This window comes from Manduca sexta, chromosome 12 (genome assembly GCF_014839805.1).
Source record: "Manduca sexta isolate Smith_Timp_Sample1 chromosome 12, JHU_Msex_v1.0, whole genome shotgun sequence".
NCBI classification, from domain to species: domain Eukaryota; kingdom Metazoa; phylum Arthropoda; class Insecta; order Lepidoptera; family Sphingidae; genus Manduca; species Manduca sexta.
Genome location: NC_051126.1, coordinates 12,519,259 through 12,538,592, shown reverse-complemented (window position 1 = coordinate 12,538,592; position 19,334 = coordinate 12,519,259). Strand labels below are relative to the sequence as shown.

General features: G+C 35.1%; 1 protein-coding gene across 1 annotated transcript in view; it reads right to left on the bottom strand.

Moving 5' to 3' along the window:
- The window catches only part of LOC115452130, a 318,239-nt gene that overhangs the window by 285,313 nt on the left and 13,592 nt on the right, over positions 1–19,334 (bottom strand). The window lies entirely within an intron of this gene.

The window sequence follows — 19,334 nt, the reverse complement described above, 5'->3', positions numbered from 1 at the left end:
AAGTGACCTCACTGCACACGACTGACGACAGATGATTACCCCTTAGCAGACGACACTATTATGCCGGCCTGTTAAAACTGATATACACGGGCTGATCCCGGAACGCGACACACTTATATGGGCCACTATGGCGGGTTTTAACACCTGGTGTACCTGTAATAAAAGAACAAGGAAAAAACAATAAATATTTTATAATTTCCACAAGCGAACCCCCACAATTGAGTAGCCATCATAGCATACGCCGTTAGGATGACAACCATCAAACATCCAGTTTTCAACAGCCGCCCAGATTTTCACACCATTCGAAAACTTCTCCTCAACTAAATCACGCGCCCAAAATTACTAAACCACCCGCCCAATTAGTAAAACTAATTATCTCTCTCACAACAACTTAAAGCACGCCATTTCCAACCGCTCACTAAGCCGTGGATTCGAGTGTCATTTTTTATCCGAAAGAATTTCATTAACGTTCCGGCAAGATGTTGCCTCTGTGAAAGATGCTCAGCACTTACGCTTATAGCTTAAACATAGCTCTGTAGGATTTTGTACTTCAAACGTTTGGAATACAGCAATTTGTACCTTAACATCCAAAGTCGCAAAGGATAATCGATGAGCAAAGAAGAATGAACTTGTTCAACACGTCGAAACTAATTCCTATTATAACTACTTTTTTACTATCATTTCAACGGTTTCATTATAAATACTTGATCAAAAATATAACTTAAATTCAATTTATTTTTATATTGTGAATATATCATTCTTTTTTCTCCTTTACATTATGACTTCCACCATTCATCTATCAATGATTGCACGACTGTACAGTGCTTTATCATTATCTGTTAATACAATAGGGATATTCGAAACTAAAAAGTATCCGCAGAGAATAATCTCTATGCTAAATATTCCTAAAGAGGACCGATGTCGGAAAAGTTATCAGTTCCCTGAATAAAAAGTAAATCATTCAGAATAACGTCACTTCCTATTTTCAAAGCCTTCAAAAATTGGCCCCTATCTGGGCGGATATTAAAGATATACCACCAGAAAAGTTCGATCGTTGCAGTCACAAGCCAACACGCCATAAGTATATGTAGTTGTTGACGCGCGTCGGCTTGTCATCTGAACGGTGTCTAATAACTATAAGAACAAGTAGCACATCATGAAGAAATCGCATCACAACCGCTCCCCCTGAAGGCCGTCGCACCAACGAATTATCCAATTACCAGTATACGTTCCGTATATAAGAGCACGCGCGCACTGCGATTTATTTAACGACTTTATGTAGCAGAAGTTTGACGTTAGAACGTAAATTATTATTCAGGTTGTAAGTTTCGTATTTTGCAAGTTTCTTTTTATAAGGAGAAAGAGAAAATGCTTATAGGGTAACCTGATTGAAAACGTTAACAAGTAAAATCCACGTCTTCGGAACATTGAGCTTACTAAATATATGTATAATATAAATCGCATCGATTTTAATACAAAAAAAAAGTAGGTATGTTATGTTGTTTTTTCTTTGTTTGGCATCTGTATACCTAGATTAGTGGTAGAAAATTCTAATATTATGTCCTTGCATAAAAAGATGAATTTTACGTTGAGCCGCAAGCTGTCAGATAAACAAAGCTGAGAAACAGACTTGTTATCACAGCAATGCTCCGTCCTCAGATAAAAAACGTCTATGAATAAGGGGATTAATGTAACGATGATCTTTTAGGTATCACTACGTCATCGCTATAATTGCTAAATAAATACATAGGATTAGAGACGTTTTATTTACGACGGAACTTTGAATAAACGAACTCGATAGTACAAATTGCTCATGGAATTTCATTTCGCTTAGTACGCTGAGACATTACTCATTATTGAATCACATAATTTCCAGTAACATTGACTGTAAACGATAATAAACATATAACTATGCATTACTGCGACAAATAAATCGCTCGGAAATAAATCGCAGTGCGCGCAACCTCTGTAAAGCTAATAACGTCTTCGTGCTATTTCGGAAACACTCGTGGCCGCTCGGCAACGTCTGTGTTTCTTGTTTATTTTTAGATATTTTGTACAATACGCTAATGGTGCCGCTCTCGGCTCCATTCAACGTTCTCTATTGTAGCTAGTAAACAAGCAAATAAAACTCTATGTTGTGGTAATAGTGGTGAAATCTCTAACACAGTGTTGATTCACATACGACTGTAAACATAATTAATGTAAACGAAACGTGAATGGATAGATGATGGGTGTGTGTAGATTGTATAATTCCTGGATTCAATTCATAAGACGTGAAGTTAGTCACGCATCGATTACAATGAATTTCTCCGAGACAATCAAAAGGAAATATGTCAGCAGGTGGGTCATCTAGTAAATTGTCACCACCGACCAAGACCACCCACACTGCTAAATGAAAGAGGGTGATGTGCGAACCTTTAAAGGAATAATAACGATTGAATACGACTGGCTTTAATAGGCCTTCATCAATCTCCGGTTAATTTATAAAATATTTGTTTATTATAAACACGAACTCGTAACTTGTACCAACGCTTAATTAGAAAACCACAAACAAATATTGTCTCAACTAATATATCGAACAAAACCATCCACGAGGACATTTTTCAAACTATGCCACCCGTCTATATCAAAGCCCAGTCCCAAACACGACCCCTTAGCAGTGAACGATAAACAAATTAGGTAAATTTGCGAGGGCTGCTATACATATCTCCACAAAGGCCAACGTTTCCATGAAATATGCTTAATAATAAGATAAACATGGACGCAGTCTGGCATGCCAGATGGGGGCACAATGCCCCCCTACTATAAGAACATTCAAATGGTTGAAGCTTATTAGAATGTAGCGGTATTTGTGTGGCATAGGTTATTTCATGTTTGTGTCTACAATTCTGCGTCAAGACAAATTATGTTGACGCAAATGTATCCCCTATGTAGGCACTAAAACACATAATTGTGTCCCGTGTCACTGTGTCGGTACTAATACTCATACATTATATCAGTAGAGTACAGTGTTGCAGTTTCTTTTGACAAAAAATAATTGTTTTATTGAATCAATAATATTACTTAAACTAAAGAGGCATCCTCCCAAGTTTCGTTTAATCCCTCAGCCTAACTTTGCTGGTGGTGGGATATATTGTATATCCGCCTGGATAGCGACCATCGTACACAAGGTGTTAAAACCCGCCATAGTGGCTTGCGTAAGTATGCCGCGTTCTGGGATCAGCCTGTGTATATCCGGTTCCAACAGGCCGGCATAATTGTATCGACTGCCGAGGAGTAATCATCTATCGTCAGTGGACATTTTACTGCACCCAATTCCACTTACCATCAGATGCCGTGGGGCCACTTTGTCGAACCCACCTACAAAAAACTAGTACTATTGCAGAGGCATAGTATAGTAGTACTCCAAAACGCCTCTCGCTTAGTTGATGGAAATGTGATGTACTTTAATCAGCCGATAAAACCTACAGCTCTTGAAGCCTAGTACGTCCACATGTGTTAAGCGATAGACGCTTGGGAATATCGAGATAAAGCTAAGAGGATTATATAAATAAACACTCAGTACACTCTGATCCCATACTAGGAATCCTTGCGTGTTCGAAACAAGGGACTTTAGTCTTTATTACGCGCGGCACAAACATTGCGGATCACACAAACACGTCTCCAGTTGTATTTGTCAAAGATGTTTATTTTAAATCTATCTTCTGGTAGGTATAATGATTTCTTATGTTGACGCGAATGTTAGACATCGGAATAAAACTTTTTTCTGCGTTATATTTTTAGTTATTTATATTGAAAAAAAAAATAAAGGTTTTGTATAATACAATTATTGTAAAATATAAATAGATATAGCAACTTTCACTTTTCGGACGACCGACACCTAAGTACGTCCCGTGACCACGAAGACTGCGAATTCTTCGAAACGTCGAGACAAAATTATAATATAAAAAGCCGCGATAAGATCCGAAAAATAGACTTATTTTGATGTTCTGGTAGGTACTTGCGAAAAGCACCAAATATCTAACGGGCAGGGTTAAGAACTGCCTTAACGTAATTTGGGGAGCTTCCCCGTCAAGGTCCAGGTCGCGTCGCTGTTGAAAAAATGAACACCTCAAGACCTCAGAGCTCCCCAAATACAAAAAAAACTATATAAATGTGGTGTCCTCACTTTATGTGTTCTTTGGTAGTGTGTCCTCACTTTATGTGTTCTTTGGTAGTGAAATAAAACAATAACGTAAACAGTAAGTACAGCACAGCACACCGGAGACGTCCGCCCTGCGCCGCCAACGGCTCGGAAGTGTTGCGTTACCGTTGGACTGTGCTGATCTTTAATATCAATACATCACAATAAAGATGCTTAGATCAACTAATTTACTGCTATATTTAATCCCAAAAATTACACCATTGTATCAAAATCCCGAGAACAGACTTCATTTGGTGGTTGAGCATTTAGAGAGGATGGATGATAGGACACTAATAAAGAGGATATATAAGGCGAATGTGGATGGAAGAGCCGGTAGGGGTGGACCGCACCGAACCTTCAAATGTCAGATATCTGATCAAAAGTACCCTGAACCGGCGGGAATGCATGAAAAGATTGATGAAGGTGGAGGAAGCGAAAGACGTATTCCAGAATCGTGCAAAGTAGCCATCCATAGCCTATGCCTACCCCTATGGGATAGAAGCGTGATACTATGTAGGTATATATAGACTTCAACGCAAACAGAGCCGTTAGCAGAATCTAGACAAACTTATAAATGTCAATGGAATATTACATAGCGGAAAACAAGCAGACATTTCCGTTAATGCCACAGAGGTAACACCAAATGAATATTTCATTCAGGCAATAGATACCGTCCCCGTACACAATTGTGGCAAATATCATTTATTCTATTATATTTACTCGAGTAACAACCGCCATGTCTCGGTTTTCTCCACAGTTCACTGAATAACTAATGAGCAAGGAACCAAGCATTTGCTAACTGGAGATATCAATAAATTGTCTTCTAGTCTTGCGTAGACAATAAGTACCAGAAAAAAAATCTCGCCATGTTGTGGTAAAATGTGGAACCAATTTCTAGTACTGACAACTTTAACTTTAAAATGAGAAAGCCAAAGTGGCGCCCCCAGAGCAAGTTTTTATTTTCCTGGTCGAGGTATTAAGTCTATTTTGTTAATACTTAATACAAAATTGTTTTTTATAAAGTTTTAGAGTTAAATATTGCATTGTGTTAATTTTTTAATTTAACGCTCTCACACAATTGACTTTTATTATTACTATTATCTGACGGGTTTTCTAAAGAGACTGTCAATAACTTTTTTTCTCAAATGTTAAAACTTCAATGAATATTGAAACTACATTTGGTTTGTACAAAGAACATTACTGATTCACGACTCGTCAAAACGAACCAGCATGAATGGTTTTTAGTCACAAACGTTACGTGCTTAGGCTTGTACTGACTATCCGTCATCACTCATGATCCGTTCAAATCCAAAATAGAAACCAAAATGATTTTTATTCCTTAGCGACATTTGTAATATTCCGTAGAGCCCTTGGAAATGTGGGAATGATGCGCAACAAAACAATATCAACCGTTACGTACGTATGTACATACGTTTGCTGGTGGTAGGATAACTCTTTATATCCACTCGGATAGCGACCATTGTTTATAATGTGTTAAAACCCGCCATAATGGCTCACGTGAGTGTGTCGCGTTCCGGGATCAACTTGTGTATATTCGATTCCAACAGGCCGGCATTATTATGCCTATAGCCTATTGGCTACCGGACTCATTTTGGTTCTTTACTATTATCGAATATTTACATAATATAAATTATAACACAGAAGGAATTATAAAATCCGGTAAAAAATCAACAAGTTATAAGACTTAGAATTTCGGTGGAAGGGGTAATTAACAAGAAACAGAAAAGACGAAATATCCACATGTGACGTCATCGGGAATTACGACGCGTGCGAAAAAAAGAGATGAAGCGATATCCCCACATCGCGGCCACTTCTGCACATAAGTAACAATTTTTAAATATAAATTACTCGCTCATTTTTTAACCAATATTTATGCAGTTTTCGCAGGAGTGCTTCTTTTTCGTATTATTAACCATTAAATATAGAATAATGTACAAAATCAAGCATAGGCCGGTCCCCTATTGTATCCAGTGTCCACTGCCGAGGCGTGATCTCTCATCAGTCGACATTCTGTTGGACCCCACTCCACTTACCATCAGGTGCTGTGGAGTCACTTAGCCGTGCTGGTATAAAAAACACGTTTAATGCAGAACTGTTACCTGGCATATTCAGACCTTGGGCCTTATTCTCTATCCCGCATGTTATTTTAACAGTGTGTAACAAGCACGTAACACAACGCATCATGTTCAGGACTATAGAAATTTGGCTTACAGAATACCATTCCACGCACATTTCTCGAAGATAACATGATACGGCCGCGTTACGCAGTTACACTATCATACAGAATAAAGGCCCTGATTACCCACATTTGACATATACACTACGCCCCTATACTTGTTCTAGGATAATACAAAAATATTTCTAAAGCAACAATACACTTTTTTATACCTTTTATTATACAAATGCATAACACTGAAGATTTTGTTTGAACGTGCTAATCTCAGAAACTACTAAATTGATATTTTTTTTTGCACTAATACGAAATTACTTTTCTCCTGAGTGCTATAGACTACTATTTATCCTAGAAAAACTATCACGCATGCGTAGCCGCAGGCAAATACTAGTTGACCATAACAATAATATTAATGACATTCCCAAAGGTTTCCGAGTCGCTGCCGTTTACGCAACACGTCCCTTTGATGCGTAGTTAGCGTGACAATTACACTCTGATACAGAACATTTAATAGATCTGAATTGAAGTAAACATTTTACATTACTAGGCATTGTGACGTCTGACGTCTCAGGGCCGTGAGAGTAATCAAATGCCATGCTTTGTGAGCAAATCACGAACAATAAAATTTAATTGTTGACGATATGCGAAAGTTCATAACTTTGAACCGAATTCTAAATCTAATGAAGTATTTTTGTGTAATAGAAATGGGAACGAACACATGTATGTCGTGCTGTGTATGTGTGTCTGTGTGTTTGTGTGTGAACACTATAACTTACAATATCATATCGTACAATGTCAACATGCAAAATCAATACCCAATAAATGCTAATTTAAAATAAATATAAATCTATGTGTACCTCACAACACAGTGTGAATTACCCATCTGGTGCTCGAAACGCCACTTTTGCTCAAACAGCAACACCAAGAACTTTGAATCACAAAGTGCCCACTACATCACTTTGACACTTCCCGTTTTAAGTCTCATAATGGCAGGTAATTAAACTGGCTTTAGTTCCCTTTAACCGGGAACACGGCAGGAGTAACACACGGCCTCAGGAATTATGTCATTGATAGACAAAGCATTAGTTTAATTGTAGCGGGAGTCGCATACGGAAGTGAAATGTACAATAAAAAAAATTAAAACGTAAATACACCATAAGTTTACAAATAAATATTTTATTCAGATCTGTCAATTACAAATACTACAATAGAATGCAATTAAATGTCCATCTATATACATATAAAAATGAATCTCTATTTCTCTTAGTTATTGCATCACGCGTGAACGGATGAAGCAATTTCACAATTATTTTTTGTTGTGTTAATTATTGTGGGGAGAAGGTTCTTATAAAAGAAAAAAATTAAGGAAGTTGAGCGGAACATTAGAAAAATTAACGACAATATTAATTTTACATAACTGTCAATTGTTTGAAATAACTGTCAGCGATTGACAGAATTCGCGCTGCAAATTCATAGCTAACAAGACAACGTCTGTCGGGTCAGCTAGTTATAAACTAGCTGACTAAAATATGCAATGATTATTAAAGATATAAAATATTTCTTTATGACTTTGACTATTGTCGTTCTATGTTTTTATTTAACTGTTATTCTATTAATATTAATATTTATTTTATTTTAATTTTATTATATCACTCTTTATTGTACACCAGAGACATAAAAATGGAACAAGAAAAGAGAAAAAAGTACAAATCGCACATGGCAATCTCTTACAGACAACCATGGGATGTATATAAGAGAAAACGGAATAATATGGGACAGCATAAAGTGTACGAAGTACCTATATGATTAAATTAATATATACAAATATTACATTGTTTTTACATGATATTTACGTAAAATCGTAAATTTGTTAATTTTAGAATGTAAAAATGAACTTTAATGTAAAGTAAGTTTGACCGATTGATTTATTCGACAACATTAAAAAATATAGTAGATTGTATCCGGTGGTAGATAGTCGATTTTATATTGTTTTCTACATACTTAGGACCATTCGTTAGGAAGTTGTCGAATGATTAACAAGTGTAATAGTAAGCTTGTGAAATATTGATTAAAATAATGAATGCATTCTTGAGTGTTTTATTTCACACAAAGGTGCAGATTTGATTTAAATTTATTTGTTCTCAGAATGTAGTGTTAGTAGTAAAGTAACAACTATAAGAGGGAAAATATTTTACGCTACCGCGAAGTTCACATAATAATAATTATAACAGGAAATACATACACTAGATAACACCGCAGGAAGTCTCTTAGTGCATATAATTAGCATCTAATTGCGTTATCGCTTCATTGATATTCATATATCGGTCTCGTATTGCAACCTTTTATATTCAGACACTGACCCACTTATCAATGTGTATTATATTTGGTGTAATGTCATGATATTATAGTGATTCTATGTCAGCCTAACTATGTACCTATAGTATAGATAATGTGTTATTAGTTGCCTTGCTGAGAAATTTCAAAAAAGGAATAATATTTTGGGTGTGTGCGTATTTACTTTCTGAATCCGACTAATTTTAATTAATTTATTTTTTATTTAATGTAATATACAATTGATTATACTGCATTGTAATTAAATTTGAGTGAAAATTTATAATATTCGATTAAAAATAAACCTACCCAAAACAAAAAAAAAATGCTTAACAAACCGCGTACAAATACACACTAGATCCGCTTCCGTTTAGCAATTCCGCATTAGGTGTCCACTTATGCATGTATGCACATGTGTGTATGAATCTGTGTCTATGTGCACTTTGTATGTAAATTGTATATTCCGTGTAATCTTCTTACGCTGTAATATTGTTTTAAACTATGTACATGTTAGTAATGATTGTTATGCACAAACATAAACTAACTAGGGAACTGTGCACCCACACGTTATTGTTACATGATGTGATAATAAGCGAGTCTTATCCTATAGCTATATCAGTCACAACTTCTATATTCGAGAAAATTAACTAAGTTTTTCACACACTCACGCACGGACGTACGCACGCACGCACACATACGCACACGCACACAAAAACACAGAGTTTTTCGATAAAAAAAATATTGCTTATCGCGAAAATCTATCATAGAACTTATGGCCCACAGATAATCCTCGCCACGCTGCCACTACTTCAATGAAGCGCATGTTGTACACTTATACACATTTCTACTTAACAATAATAGTCAACTGACCGACCTTCGATCAAATAACCTCTTAAAATAACCTCACAATTTAAAATAACGTTCTAATATAATAATATATGCTTGAGCCTATTTATAAACATTACGCGAACACTCGCTCGACCTCTGTACGAGTCATAGACACAGTATAGTCTTGATTTGCAGACTGATAGACTACGCCGGATTACCGGAATATTTATACTTCTTTTACATACACTGAATGTTATGTGTGAGTAAATACAAGCAGACGCCTTTAATTCCTTGCGTAGGCAGAGGCACAACTAGTGTGTACCTGCGAAAATGTGTATTCCGTCTCATGGGTTAGTAATAGCTTTGCCAGACGTCCCGTATTTACCGGGACGTTCCGTATTTTAGGCACATTTTAAAATGCCCCGGCGGGACAGACTCTGTCCCGTAAAAAGATCGATCTAAGATTGACAAGAACTCACGCACGCTACGTTCATTTTCGCATACATATCAATACGACTCGGTTTTTAATAGATTTAATAAAAAATGAGTTGATATCTGTTCTTATTATGATTATAATTGTATTGATTGATACAAATATGTTAATACGAATAAAAATATGTTAAGACTGACTCGATACTCAGTAAAATATAAAAAAAAAGTTTCTTATTTGTCCCGGGTAAAGAACTAAATCCCGTGTTTTTTTGCTCATTTAAGCATTTTTCCCTTATAGGCTAGAATAAAATCTGGCAACCCTAGTTAGGATGCGCGTCTATCGCCATATCGGGCACAAATTCCATACTACAGGCTGTCAGTGACATTTATTATGACTTAATAAAAGTTATATAATCTGTTAAAGTGTACACAGTGATATAAAAAAAAAACCATCGTAGTCTACACTTAGCTTTAAATTTTAACAAAATAAGTTTATATGTATTGTTTGTGCCCGCAACGCCTTTCACATGGAATTTTATTTGTTTTATTTTCGGGTTTTTATAATTCATAATTTATGTTTACTAGAGTTACGTTTTAACCGTTTTAGGTATAACAAGAACAAATCAACAATCTGAGGCGATTATCACATATATCACATATCGCGTAAACGGTTTAAAAAAATAAAATAATGTATTTTATATTACTATTCGTATTGTTTATAAAATTTGAATAAGTTTTGAAATATTTTCCAGACAACAACCAAGCCAAAAAATACGCTAACAAACATTCCAAAACAATGTACACTCATGACTTACACCGCACAAGAAAAAAACTCATCAAAATCGACTTCAAGAATGTATTTATTTAATTATCCATAAAATAACAAAGTAACTAATAGTAGTAATCTTGTTACATCGTAAAGTAATGACGAGTTCACATTCATATCAGTTATGCGTATAAAATCCTGATTGGAAAAGTAGTGCCGAAGCACGACTGTACCACATACTGTACTTTGAAATAAATAAGAAAACGAAATTATGTTGTAAGAGTGTACATAATTTATTATAACAGTAAGGTAAAGCTGTGGTAAAAGTAATATTACCAAAACTGCTGGTAAGTAGATATATACCTACACGAGAGCGAATTTGACTAACCGTCTTGGTAGGTAGGTAAGTACTTCCGCGATGTTAATTTCTACTACCAAGCCGCAGTGGCATGCACTGTTGTATTCCGAGTTGAAGAACATTATACCCAGTTTAATTACTGGGCCTTATATGACTTAACATCTTACGTCGAAGGGTGACGAACACAATGGAGTGCCACGAAGTATCCTATATTCAAAGTTCTGTATGGTGTTCCTATTGTATGTGTGGTCATAGTTTACCATCAGGCGAGCCGCATGGTCGTCTCGTCATTCAATTGCAATAAAAAAGAATTGTATTTCTTACAAATTTAAAGCTAAAGTAGCACTGATTCAATGATTTTATATGCTTATGATCTTCAATCTTCACTATTATTGTCAAGTTTCAAAGATTTATTGTAAGGACTTTATTCGCTAGAACAGAAACTAAATTACTGCATTGATTAAAAAACAGCGTAGTAGCGTACTTATTTATTTATTAAAGCGCAAACCAAAGTACAATCAAACAGTTTTACATTTCTTTATAACATACAAACTGAAATTTAAACAAGATTGTATTATACTTACATATTGTCACGTATACTCAATAACATAGTTACATTTAATCAATTAGTAGGTCAATGAGTTAAGTAGTAATTAATGAAAAGTTAAAAATGTATAGCTCTACTTACAAAAAAACCGTACTTCCCATGTAAGTTTAAAGCGTTTTGTCTTGCTCTGACGAATGTCAATTAACGTCTAAGGAAGTGAGACAAAACGTTGTAAAACTATGACAGACGTATACAATATTAATTATTTGATGTAGATATATTGAATACTAAACAAATTTCATAATATTTTTACTGTATACAAGTTAATACCTACTGACTATTATTTATAGTATAATATGAATAACACAGTTTTATAGCTCCAATAATGCAGATTACAAAGATAAATTGCAATCATAAAAAAACTGCATTTAATTCTTTTATAATCTTTATTATATTTATATGGTGGATGTAGATACGATAACATTTGATTAAAAACTTGCATAAATAATAAATATAATATGAGATAAATGTCGATATAAAACTATTATTAGGATTTCATCGAGGTTTTTATATTATAACTTTCTACCGATGCGACGTTTCGAAAACTTTTGCAGCCTTCATGGTCACGTGGAGGTAGATTATTTAGTATTTTTTTATACCATAGTCCTTAACCTGATTCAAAGGGTTTAAATATCATTCAGTTTATCAATGAGTATTAAGAAAATATATTCTCTATAGCCGACCTGTTAAATATATATATAATTATTATAATATATTTTTATTATCATATCATATCATGGACCCTGACTTGTAAAAATACCAAACTTAAATATCACTTCGCATTGATAAAAACTAATTTGTTTATCTGAGATTCAAGTTACAGTAAAAAATTGCCTTCGAACAGCAATTGTTATTTTAGAAAACAATTATGCGGGTAGGTCTTAAATGCTGCTCACAAACACCACAATGCCAATGGAATACTTGATTGCTATCTTTGGGTACTATGTGTGCTAATTTCTGGATCCACAGAAAATTATTTTACTAACAGGAAGCCATAAAATGTAATATATGGATAAAAATGATGTCAATTTTGTAATATATTTCCCTAGTCCGAGGCTTTTTATTTTATATTTCCTTTGACTACTTATATTTTGAAAAGGTCTGCATACCGACAAAAATTTGAACAACTCAGTCAAAATAAGGGCGCATGTTTTGTCATTGCAATGTGGTTTTAAGTCTGTATTTTATAAAATTGTAAAGATGTCCGAGACTGTACTTTTGCGTCTGAACTAAATAAATAAATAATGTTATGATATTTTAAATGTCTTGTTAATTACCCCATATGCTGTCCTACGCAACGGAATATTAGTTTAAGCTATGAAATGTTTTGTTTCTCTCAATTTTAATAGTTCTTGCTTGCGTCTTCGATCGTCTTCACGCCGTTTCTAAATAGTTTCTTACAGTACTTAAAAATACTCAACCTGCTGCCCGTTTAATGTTGCTGCATAGCAACGAACTAAATAGATGACTAAATATGGATAATAAAACTATGAAGGTCAACTTTAAATAAAATATTCCCACTTTAATACCCCTTCATCTCAAAGCTATACACATAAACTTAGAATAAATAAACACTGGAAATAGGGTTGGTTGCTAGCCATAAAAGACGTTTGCTTTAAAATGATAAATAACTTATATCTACTTATGAATTGAAATATATAATTAACATTATTAAGCACGAAAGTTATCCAATATTATATAAGTATTAACGCACAAAAAATGGATACCTTAGTACAGAAATTCGACTCAGTTTCCTTTTCATACGATGTTTTGCGCCACCCCAGCAATCTAAAGCAGCTAAACAACTGGTTTCAACGTACAATATTGTTCTATCCTACAAATTTCACTATTATTTTTCAAAACATATACAAAAAATAATACTATTCAAAATCTTGACAACCCTAGTTGTACCCCATTCATACTTGTCCTTGAACGTCGCACGCGTTCTTAACTTTACCGACGCTACGCAGAGGCCGCCGCGTTTCAGAATACCCATGTGCACGCAGGATAAACAAACGACCGTTCGTCTACAAGGCCAACACACCGAGCAGCTTAGTATATATATCGCAGAATATCGTCAAATTATATCACTAGTCATATTATAATTAAACGGTAAATTGTTATTGGACTGCATTTCTTACAATTTAACGGCCTGGTTTTAATGTTATTGTAATGTCGGATAGCGACAACCATACACGAGGTGTTAAAACCCGCCATAGTAGCCCACGTAAGTGTGTCGCGTTCCGGGATCAGCCTGTGTATATCCGGTTCCAACAGGCCGACATAATCGTATCGACTACCAACGGGTAATCTCTCGTCAGTCGACATTCTATAACACCCCATTTTACTTACTATTAGGTGCAATGGCGTCACTTTTCCGTGCCCGAACAAATAAAAAACAATAACATGCGCACACCAATTACGCTTATATCATTTATCGAGACCTCGCTAACACCATTTTAATGGAATGTTTTAAATATACACATCCTTAAACGCTAGCGATGATACGACGCGATTCGTCTGCAAATCGCCGCGTTACAGAGCGTCAATGTGCACAAGGCTCAAGAAATTGAACGCCTATCCTGAAGGTCACACGACCGGACCACGTGGCGAATCTTATGGTCGCTTGCAATTTTTGTCTCCATTATATATATGAATATTACAGTCATGATTACTTAACGAGGATATTGTTCCTTTTTCAATAATGATGCTAGTCAAATGCTTGATCTGTTTTTGTCACCACAATCCACAACCACTTGCAATACCGACAATACGTTACCAGTCAAGAATGAGGACTAACTAATTCATTCCTTATTCTCCCGTGGAAGGGGAAAACTTGAAAAACCACGACGCATTTATACTTTTTGAGATAAGTTATAATGAAATTCCATTTTCAAATTCAACCACATTATAGACGATGCGAATGATATAAGAAATACTTTCCTAAAATTACCAATGTAGAATTACCATGAAGGCTGCAAAGTCTCCGAAACATCGAGAGGAAATTATGTAATAAAAAATCACGATAACATGCGAAAAATAGTCTTATTTCACTGTAAGGTAGGAAGCTAATGTGAAGCCAGTGCCTATCTCACTTCTGTCCTATAAGTATCAATAGGAATATTAGAAATAGGTCGCTTTATAACTCTCACACCTTTTTGACACTTTTCACTCGACATATGGGTAAAACAGCGTACTTCATTCACATATGTATTGTACAACTTCTATGAATATGAATGAGAACGAATATATTAAACGTTTTCAATAACGAAGGCAATCTGAATATACCATTGACATGAATATCGGTTTTATAAACGTTCAGTACACCTGGTGAAGATTCTGTCAATACCGAAGCTAATCTCTCTCGCAACTTATGTACCTTGGCTAACAGACGAGCTGCAGTCAACCCAATAATTCATTTCAGATCAGCCATTTGGAGGATAGCCTCCAAATAAAGTTACCATTTTCAATGAAACCTGTACCTAGTGCGATATTAATGAAAAAAAATATTTAAATATTGCCTATTTACTAAAAAATACAAAGCGTGCCAAATCCACTCAGATCTACGCAATACGATGAGACGATTTTGCTTTCATTATTAAGATGTTCCACATTAGTCATCATGATTATGAGGCACTAGCAGGGCCAGTTTAGAAAAAAATCAAAAGTAAGAAACCAAACGTCAACACTTATCATTCCACACTGGACCTAATCTCTGGTCAATTAGATAATATCCGACAGCGGTGGTAGTTAAATTCAACATTATATTTTGGACGCTTGTTGTATAATATATAATTATATATGCCGAAAACGATAAACGTACAGCGGGATCCAGAGTAGGGTCGTTCCACTGAGATAGAGCGATGACCCGCGCGGGCGACAGGAAATAACGATTTCAAACGCGAAGACTACGCTCACTGCTGCAATAAGGACTAGTGTCGTATAAAATGTCATAATCAAAGCCAAACATAAAAGTAAGAAGCCATATCTATATCTAGAATATTAAAAAGGGGCTTGTTGTGCTTCACGGTAAAAACTCAACTAATTTTGATTCAATTTGTTAGAAAAGTAATTAAGTACCTGATAAATTTATTTCTTAGAAAAGAAGACAAATATCTTCGTGGAAATCACACAGAAGTTTATTTAATTTTTATTGCTTGAGTGACGAGACAAGCTTGCCGTTCGCCTGATGTTAAGCGATAAATAGTAAAAACACTATCCAACATCTTGAATTACAAAGTATTGTTTGGTATCCTGATCCATGAGATGTTGTCTTATTATTTCCAGTAGTTACACTGGCTACAATGGCCTTCGAACCAAAACACAACAGTGACTACATACTGCTGCTTGCCGACAGAAAAAGACATTGTGGCGGTATTTACCCAGGCAAAATACCGACATAAAGTATTATAATACATTTAGTTTTGACATTGAAGTATTCGTGTAAATGCAACACATTCCAAAAGTTTGTTGTTTTTTTAATTAACTGCCAACGAGAGTATAAATTATTTCAGGGTTAGAGTGGTTTCGTGAGCGCAAAAACTGTACATGCAAATTATAATTAAGCGAATTATCCGACAAAATGTTACGTTTTCAAGTGCTAAACTATGTAGACGTAATGTATTTGTCTATATTCTATAGCTACACTTAACCTGCGGCCTGCCGAGACCTAATAAATGGCTCGACTGACTCAAAAATCTCACTAAAATTTAACGAAAGGTTTCCGAAAAGAACAAAATCATTCGGTTAATTGGTGAATATTCATTGAAATAAATAAAACACTAAATTTTAATTATGATTTCAGACACTTAAGTTGGTAAGTGTTGCCGGTGGCGCCAACTCTATGTCTTTGCCGGACGCATTGCCGAGACGAAGGTCCGCAAGTTCATATCCCAAGGGCACACAATTCTAAGTTTTCTAAAATTATGTGTGTGTACTCTTTGTGAATAATCGTTTGCTTAAACGATGAACGAAAACATCGTGAGAAAACCTGCATACCTGAGAAGTTCTCTATAGGAAATTTTGAAATTTGAGGGTGTATGAACTATGAAGTCTACCAATCCGCTCTAGGCCAGCGTGGTGGAGTAGGTAAGGCCTAATCCCTCTCAGTAGTAGAGAAGGCCCGTGCTCAGAAGTGTGACAATATATAATACAGGGCCGATACTACATACAGCATTTAATGAATATTACTTACCTATTATTTATTTATCCTGGAGTCAAGAAGAAACCGAAGCGTATACATCTGATCACTTAATGGCCGCGACCTATAATCGATATTAGCCGCTAACGTCGGGTCAATAGTGAAAATGGATTCAGAATAGTTTGACATGATTACTGATGAGTTATTTTGATTTGTTTATTATGAACATTGCTTATAGATAAGGGGTGCTGTAGATCAGAATGGTTGGCGCTGGGTAGGCCTACGTTTAGGACCGTTATAAGTTGATTGGTTGATTAATACCATTACTGCGTGGTTAGTGGTTGGGATTGCTTATTGAAATCCGCCGTATATTGTCTGGGTGAAATTATTTATCTGGAGCCAAAGAGTTCTAAAATATAGAGCAGACATTGGGTAGATTGTCATATAAATTTTGCGCTCATGCGATAGTGAAAAAATCTACCGTGAAATAGCAAAACACCAATGTAAAATACTTTATATTTTTTCATATGGTGATTTACATGTTTTTAATATCTGAGGGCGCCGAGACATCTTGTCATAAGGACATTTTAAATACATTGATTTGAATAAAACGTTTTATCACCAATTTGTTACAAGTTTTGGAGCACAAATTTGGTCCCGATCTATAACTAACTATACTGTTTAATGTTGTCTGGAGTCTTTCCACTACATGGGTGGCGAACGGATATTGTGCGGGCCCTGAACTGATAGCACTGTCGTGTCATGTCGGCGGTATCACATCGGCAACCGAAGCCCATTAATAAATCAATTTCCTATTACAGTTAGATATCGAAGAATTCTCAAAAGTAAAATTGTGATACATTACACGGTTTCTTTCGTTAAGTTATATTTTTATTGGTTAGTATAATATAGTGTAAGATTATGTGTGACTGCGTTATGTAAATGGCTTTGAGAAATATAATAAATAGATAAGATTCCGAATTTTGTCTATGCATATGATTAAGTTCTTTAATAAGTATAAAGTGTGCCTACATAAAGATGGTATTTTCATGAGACTACGTTGAGTGGTGTTAGCAATGCCCAAATCTTGACCACGAGGCTGTTTTGTTGTTCCTAGAACCCCAATACAGTCAATACTTTGAGGCGTTTCGAATTGAACGTCTTGTTGAAGAGCCAGATTATAAACTATTTATATGTCGTTTGTTGATTTTTAAATGGAACGCCAATGCCATCTTATGGCATTCGACAAAATCTTCGCTACACAGCGCAATGAGGATGTCAGACGACATTAAGAAGGCCGGAAAGCTAGCAGTCAAAGAGAATGACAAGACTATGAAAAATTAGTAATTCAGTTGGTTTTAGATCAAGTGATCGAATAATATTATTGGAGACTAGTGCTGTGGGTGCCTGGAGACTGTCTCGCGTTCCGTAGTAGTTTGTGTTGTTGGAATTATAATTGTTTTGGGACAAAAACTACAACTACTAAAATCTGACATCAGCTATTGTGATCCGGCATATCCCCACATACGCCCACGATACTTAGTACTAACAAGATATGGAAGACGATAACGACCATACACCAAGCCTGCCGTTATATATAATAGTATAGATATAACAGATTCAATCTCTTAGGCACTTGCTAAAGGACGGCCACATTACATAAGATCAATAATTAAAATTACTCTCTGTATTTATTTAATACATTCACAGTTAATGATGTTAAATCATTATTTCGTCCACATTTCGTTCGAAAATTGCTGTATCTGTCACACTTTAATTATTATTAAAACATTATTCAATAATGAAACTGCATTGTTAATTCGCTTTCTTTGTAACACTACATTTTTAATAGCCCTAAAGTATTACGTACCTAAAGCGTGACGTTGATTTTTAACCGACTTCAAAAATGGAGGAGGTTATCAATTCGACGTGAATGTTTTTTTCTATGTTTGTTAACTCATAACTCGCTCATTTATGATATATACCTGTTATGTGAAATTATTTTTTTGGTTTTGAGTGGTTTTTGAAGGCGGTTTAATTTTTTGTTAAAATTATTTTTATTCGTTATACATTTTTCTCGACTTTATCGTATAATGACCAGAGTTCAAATCTTGTGTGAATTTAAATGATACTAAAAGGTCGCTTTAAATGACGTCATGCGTTACGAAATCTTTTATTTGTTATTTAGCGACATTGCGCTGTTTGATTTTTTTATTATGAATGATTCACTACTCGGAATTATTTTATTCTTTAATATGAGAACATAAACTATACGAATAATAAATAGCATCAACATCAAGTTTATTCGTTTTTTTTTCTACTTATTGTATTGCCCGCCTGAATTACGTACATGATTAATAAACGAATTTCAGGTAATAGAGACCAGTTCAGGGAAATTACACACATTGCCTGCACCAGCTAGTTTCCCTACAAAACGTACTTAATATTACAAGTTTCTCATTATACTGAAGAACTCCCTTACAGTAAGTTTT